Source organism: Dysidea avara, chromosome 1 (genome assembly GCF_963678975.1).
Source record: "Dysidea avara chromosome 1, odDysAvar1.4, whole genome shotgun sequence".
In the NCBI taxonomy this organism is placed as follows: domain Eukaryota; kingdom Metazoa; phylum Porifera; class Demospongiae; order Dictyoceratida; family Dysideidae; genus Dysidea; species Dysidea avara.
In genome coordinates, this window is record NC_089272.1 from 8,078,630 (window position 1) to 8,085,638 (window position 7,009).

The window sequence follows — 7,009 nt, forward strand, 5'->3', positions numbered from 1 at the left end:
GAGGAAGAGTTGGCTTTTCTAGTCTTTGCTGGTAAGGTAGTTTGAATTCGAAAATTTGTGTTTCGTTTTCTGCTTTTTGAGAGAAAGCAACCCTGTGCCGGGAACCCAGTAAATCATTTGCTTATTACTGTGCGTACTTTTTAACTACATTAACTCTAGATAATATCTAGCTAAGCAGCAAGTTTTATTCTGTTCTTTGTGTGGAGCACGAAATTTTAAAAATAATTTTTGCATCTCACGAAATACTAAAAAAAATCGATATTTCGATTTTTGTATTTCGTGAGATGCAAAAATTATTTTTAAAATTTCGTGCTCCACACAAAGAGCAGGATAGAACTTGCTGCTTAGCTAGATATTATCTAGAGTTAATGTAGTTAAAAAGTACGCACAGTAATAAGCAAATGATTCACTGGGTTCCCGGCACAGGGTTGCTTTCTCTCAGAAAGCAGAAAACGAAACACAAATTTTCGAATTCAAACTGCCCTACCAGCCAAGACAAGAAAAGCCAACTCTTCCTCATAGTGATGTGATAAGGTTGGATGCATAGTCTGTCTATGCTGTTAGTCTGGAAAGGATCTGAGACTTCTCACCATCTGGGTGAAGAACGTCAAAATTTTCGTGCGTCATTTCAAGGGATTCTCTCAATGGTACCAAAGTGCTTTCCAGTACTTCTGATGCCACACTGGTCACTTAATTTTGTTTAGAATGATGATAAATGATGGATCAAAACGTTTGGTAGTAGTGGTAGTTGGTGTCTCTGTAATTTCATATGATGCAGTATACCAGCAGCTCACCAGGAGCTCCACCCAGCTCGAATCAAAAATGAAAGATTTTGTGCTTTTTTCGGTTTGTTTTTGGATGTTTTGCAGCATAATGGTGATGTAGGGTGATCTAGTGAAGATTTGAAGCTGCTGTGGAGCGTGAGAGGTGAAGTCAAATTTGCTGCCTCCCTTGATGCATAGCTTAGAACGAGGCGTGGAAGCCGTGGATGAAATAATAATTGACAACCGCTGCTACCAAACGTTCAGGGACATCTTTTACCATAGTTTTAGTTTATAATTGATGATTGCTGTGGCTGCAGAAGCGCTGGAAATGGCTAGAAAGCGTGACACAATTCTTTGATGCTGCAGAAAATTTTGACGCTCGTCACCCAGATGGTGAGAAGTCTCAGATCTTTTCCAAACTAACAGCATAGACAGACTATGCACCCAACCGCATCGAAATACTATGAGGAAGAGTTGGCTTCTCTGGACCTGGGTGATAGGGCAGTTTGAATTCGAAACTTCGTATTTCTTTGTCTGTTTTTTTCAAAGAAAGCAACCCTGTGCCGGGCACCCGGCAAATCATTTACTTATTTCTGTACGTACTTTTCAACTACAACAGCTCTGGATACGATTTGGCTAAGTAGCAAGTTTCATCCGGTCCTTTGTGTAGAGCACGAAATTTAAAAAATAAATATTGCATCTTGCGAGATACTGAAAACAATATTTCTGTGAAGACAACAATCGTGTCTCCGGTTTCATGGTAGATCAAGCAATGGGATACTACAATGAACATCCCACAATGGTAGGGGGATTGATTTGTAGAAGTTGATTTTTCACATTGCGGACCCTATATAAGAGTATAATATAATAAAACTCGATTTTTTTTCACGCTATAGCCAGCTAGCTAGCTAGCTATGCACCTATCAATGTATTGCCCCACCACCCCCCCCCCCCCCTCGAGCGTAAATAGGGCTTTACAGGGGGAATTGACACGAAACTGCTGCCCTACAATGGGGCATTTGACGATCGTTCAGTAGGTGCCCAAATATTTTTTGTTGTAACTTCCTTCGCTATGTCAAATCTCGAGTTAATCCCGCGTTGCAACTGGGGCCAACGGTGGGAATTTGACAAGATAGGTTTGCCCTACTATGGGGCATTTGACATTCGGCTGTGTCAAATCCCCACTATAGCCCCATATATGCCCGAGGGGGGCCGGGTAGTGGGGCAATACATTGATAGGTGCACTACAACAAACACAATTGTTAACAAACCAGATAGCTTAAGAATCTCCGAATCTTCCATTTGCCTTCATATTCCCCTTCTAGCCACTGTACAGTGACGCTAGCTTCCTTGATAGCTTTCAACCTCCCAATTTGGGGAACAAAATCTTTATACCTCTCACACTTTAGTAACACATGACTACCAACTGCAGCATTGCAAGCTGATTCAGCAATGGATGATGTGGAGGCAGCTGTAGATCTTGTTTGTTGAGAGGTGGTACTGGAAACAGATCTTCGACTGGCTTTTGGTCTTGCATCCTTTCCAAGTACAATCTATGACAGCAAACACAACACTTAACTTGTCTTATATAAACAACAATACTTAACATATCGTGGTATTGACCCGGTATCTGGTATTGACCCTTAAGCAAGGACAGCAAAGACACCTATATTTAGGAGGGGGGAGCTGCCGGTGCAGCCAAGGGATGACATGGCCTAGCTGTAAGTCGAAGACCAAAATAACGGTAATTGCCTGTTGATAATAGCTGCCCTCCACCAACTATATCTGCTTATTTATAGCTACATACATAGCCTGCTACAATGTTTCTCTGAAGAATAGTGTGACTGCTCTATTGGAGTATCTCGAATTATTGATTCTATTGGCATGCTCTATAGATAATTTGAAGGAGGCTAAGCCCCTCCATTATCTTTTTAGCAGGGGCTACAGCCCCCCTCCCTCCTTCTCTGCCACCCCTTCCCTTAAGTTGGCTTAGAATCATCACTCTGCTCATACATCCAAAGTATTTGGACCCATTCCAGCATGTTCCTGGGTAAATATAAACATAATATGCGGTATGGTTATACAGGGTGCCAGAGAACCATCTGCCAAAAGCATATCTGACAAATGCAGGCAAGTTTAGGATTAGATAATCTTGATAGTGCTATGTTCAGCCCATTACATAGTGATACAAACAAAGAACAAACAAGAAGTGACACTGTAATCAATCCAGTTATTACGGAGAAATACAGACCATTCCTGTTACAAACATGAGGAAACCATCATGTACACACACACTTACAAACATGGGGAAGCTATCATGCACGCTACTCACCAAAAGCAATGGGACACAAAGAAGGAAGGATAAAAGTAAGTCTATGATGCATGCATTGTATGTACTGTAGTATGCCAAAGGGTATATACCAGTTGGGCAGAAAGAATGCTTAATCAAGCCCAAAACAGCCCTTATTGTTATTGAGTTGTTCTTGTCTGAAGGCATCCAGTCAGCAGAAAATTCCACTGAATAAAAAATTTGATAGCCGAAGCATTTTGGGAAGTCACACAGAAGGCATTTAGGGCTTGAGTACTGCTAAAGGATTAATCATGAAGATATTGCGAGGCTGGTTTTGGGATGATTATTTATGATCCCCAATATAGAACACTATCATACTGTATGATGTAACATTCAAATAAGCATGTGCATATTGCATGAGACAGACTGTTTACCTGTCTAACTTGTCTTGCATTATTAGTTTTTTCAACCACATGCACTGGCAGAGAAGGATTTATGCTGATAATTCCTCTTTGATTCAATGGTGCAAGGTCATCAACTATCCACCGTGGAGTTACTGATGGTACTGTGCCATAGACGGTATTGAAAGTGGAGAGAAAGGAGTCCCACTTATCCTTGGAATTAGGTGGAAATATACCGGTGTTACAATATTTTGGCACATCTTTGACCATTTGACCTATGTCCTGTTTTGTAAGAGATGGTTCCAATACACCTGGCTTGTTTGATGGAATAGACTGTAAACAAAATATATGCAAACATAAAATTACTACAAGCACAACTTTCATTACCAAAATACAAATTGAACATGTATGCATATACAGCGGAACCTGTCTAATTTGGTCACCTTTGGGCCAAGAGTTTTTGGCCTTAATATAGGTAGGTGGCTGTTTTAGTCAGGTGGATTAGTGTATTAAACAGTATGGTAGTACTGTTTAAGTAGAGATTGCCAGAAATAATGTGCACCTCCAAAAATGCTGCTTTTAAAAAACCAACTTACAAACATCTTATGTGACAAAAATCACCTTTATGGAATAATAATAGTCTATCTAGCATCAAACGTAGCATTACAAACTGGCCGGATATAAATTTTTTTTAAATAGTCAAAATGTCAGTGACAGTGGTCAGTGAGTGAGTCAGTGAGGCAGAAAGCCTAGAGGCCAAATGAAGCAGCGCACGGCCACAATTTTACACCACGATAACAAACTCACCAGTGGGATTTGCCTTTTAGGGGTCTGAAGAGTGTGTGCCCTCTGTGCCTTGTCTATTCTTTTATCTTCAATAAGCCTGCTTGTCTTCTTCATCCAACGAAACCATATCAAGGCGTTAATTTTCCATATCAACACTTTTTTAAAGAGATGATACAAAAATTATTTAAGGCGCTTAAGACTACGCTACTGTACGGAGGTACCAGTACTAGATAGATAGGAATATGTAACTACCTACATATTCACAATAGGTCTCAAGATCCCACGCATTCTTCGTTCTACTCATTATTGATCTAGACCACGATGACCACACCCCTTTTATGCTGTAACAGATGTCTCTCTTCTAACAGTGACCACACACCTTCAAGTTGGTAGGCTGACTCAAGATACTCTAATAATCGATCGAAACCATGATGACCACACCCTTTTTGGGCAGGAACATATCTTTGCAGGCCGACTCAAGATACTCTAATACAGCAGTCACCCTAATAGAACACTCACTTGTTTATAGCTATAGTACGTTCGCGTTGAGCTGAATCCTGGGTTGTTGATTAAGAAGCCATACAAGATCAAAGGCTTTAAACATAATGTTTATGACGCATTTGTTCGTAAGCCCATGTTACGGGCGCGCACTTAATTGTTGTGAATATGGCGTCCAGTGCACCGTCAGCAAGTGCGGAGCGAACCCCCTTGGGAAGAAGTTAAACAGCCAAACGAAGTATCTACTTATGAAACTATGGGAGTACTTTAAGCAAGAAGCGAAGAAATGTAAAATTTCTATCAACATCACGGAGAGAATCTCGAAGGCCACCGGTATTGTATGTAATGCCTTCTTTGCTGGGTTTTTGGCATACATTACGCCACGCAGGGATTTCAAGGACATCTATTAGAATGGAGCACCGCAAGAAAGGTGGTTTATTTACGCCAAGAAAAGGTACAAAATGCACTTTGCACAAGCCCGCTCAATTGTAATCGTCAGGTACAAATGTTCACGAGTCCATGTTGATGCACACAGTTTTGACCCAGATATTGTCAGACAAGATCCATTCATTGTACGGAAGGAAGGAAATCTATCGCTCTCAAAAATTTTGGTAAGTTAAATCATAGATACTACGGTTAAATTTTGAAACCTGGAACTTTGTCACGTACTCCGTCTTAGGCCAAACTTAAGAATGATGGTGTTTTCTCTGGGGTAGAACATTGCTTTAAAGAGTGTTGAGTGATATGGGATTTAAGTACTAGACGATTAATGACAAGAGGTTAGAATTGAAACTGTTTGTGCTTTAATGTCACTACACGTATATGCAGGGTATGCTATGAGCATCCCTGCACAGTCCATCAGCATCATAAATATTAAAGACGAACGAGGTGCAACAGAACTGAAGGAAGACCAGTTGTGTATTTGGATGAGACTTGGGTAATGAAGAACTTCTAGAGCAATTCCTCATCCAAATCAGCAGTGATAGTGAAGATGATGATGGTGGTATTAATGAATCTTCCACTAGCAGCAACGGGTCCAAGTCTTCTTCTGGGCTTACTTCATCTGATGTAAGATTGTTTGATATTTGCAGCATTGGTGTTACAACTTGATTTTGTTCCCCAGGAGTCATCGGGTAGCTGGGATTAAACTCTGTGAAGTACATGAAAATACAGATGAAGTGTAAGTGTGTGCACTTTAATAAAAAAATACCATTGCTTTATTGTGCTAGCAGAAGTTGAACATACCATCCCTTGTATATGAAATCAGTGCAGGAGTGTTTGGTAGTCACTACAGGTACTATCAGCCCAAATTCATACAAACAGTATTATTTCATTTGTTGAAAATTTTAGAGTTTTAACTTAAAAAACAAAATGCTGGCTGTAAAAACTGTGTACATGTGTGGCGAAGTGATGAGAAAAGGATTAAAATGACAAATTGACTAAATGGGAACAGAAGACAATAATCAGCTGTGGTGAATGTGAAATAAAATACATGTTGTTTGGCTCACTTGCAGGAACACCAATGCTGAATAACAGATTTTGAGCTGTTATAATTTGGTATTTTTCTCTTTTGAGGCTGAAGAAGTTTTTTATCTGAATATAAGCAGGCCACTTATCTTCTAAATAGTGCAACAGTGGCCCCAGCTCTTATACTTATGCAACTCTGTTTTACACACACAAAATCTGTTTTATTTTTCTTGTAAAAGTGTATTACAGCCTCTTACATAACGGATGGTGAAATCATGCGTGTTGAGGGCGGGTGTGTGACGTCTGGCTTGGCCACAAACATGTGTCAACATGACCATCAAAGGGCCGCGCTTTAGAGGCTTCCCCATTGAAAATGTATGGCAAAACTTTACAGTGTCATAACTGGAGTGTCTTACATTCGAATGAAGCGCTTTTAATATATTTTTAGCGGATCGAGAAGCGCTACGTATCGAGCAATACAGGAGGCTCATGTGATGTAGCAATCGTAAGTTATTAATCGTTTTTGAGGGTTCAGCTCAACGCGAACGTACTATAGCTGTATGCCTTAACAAAAAAACAAAAAAAAACTAGTATATTTAAATTATAAATTGTGCTGAATCAAGGATACTAATTAGAAAGTTGACTTTACTAAAAAATAAACTATTTAAATCGCAAATATTAAAGGATCAACAAAAAAGTAGTGATTTGATCGATCAAAGTAGAGGTTGCCTATACCTGCAGATTCGCACGGTAGTGGATATTTAATCCCTTTACTCTGGTCTATAACCACGACAGATTACATA

The 7,009-nt window shown here is 39.8% G+C and overlaps 1 long non-coding RNA gene across 2 annotated transcripts; it reads left to right on the forward strand.

Moving 5' to 3' along the window:
- Positions 1 to 4,797: 4,797 nt before the first annotated feature.
- On the forward strand, positions 4,798 to 6,033 carry LOC136241991 (uncharacterized). 2 transcript variants are annotated; one of them, XR_010694467.1, is made up of 7 exons: positions 4,798 to 5,077; positions 5,128 to 5,193; positions 5,239 to 5,350; positions 5,419 to 5,518; positions 5,568 to 5,807; positions 5,863 to 5,919; positions 5,972 to 6,033. It is a non-coding gene; the product is annotated as an uncharacterized lncRNA (long non-coding RNA). The 2 variants fall into 2 exon arrangements; XR_010694446.1 differs by having other exon boundaries at positions 4,803 to 5,072.
- The last annotated feature ends 976 nt before the right edge of the window (positions 6,034 to 7,009 follow it).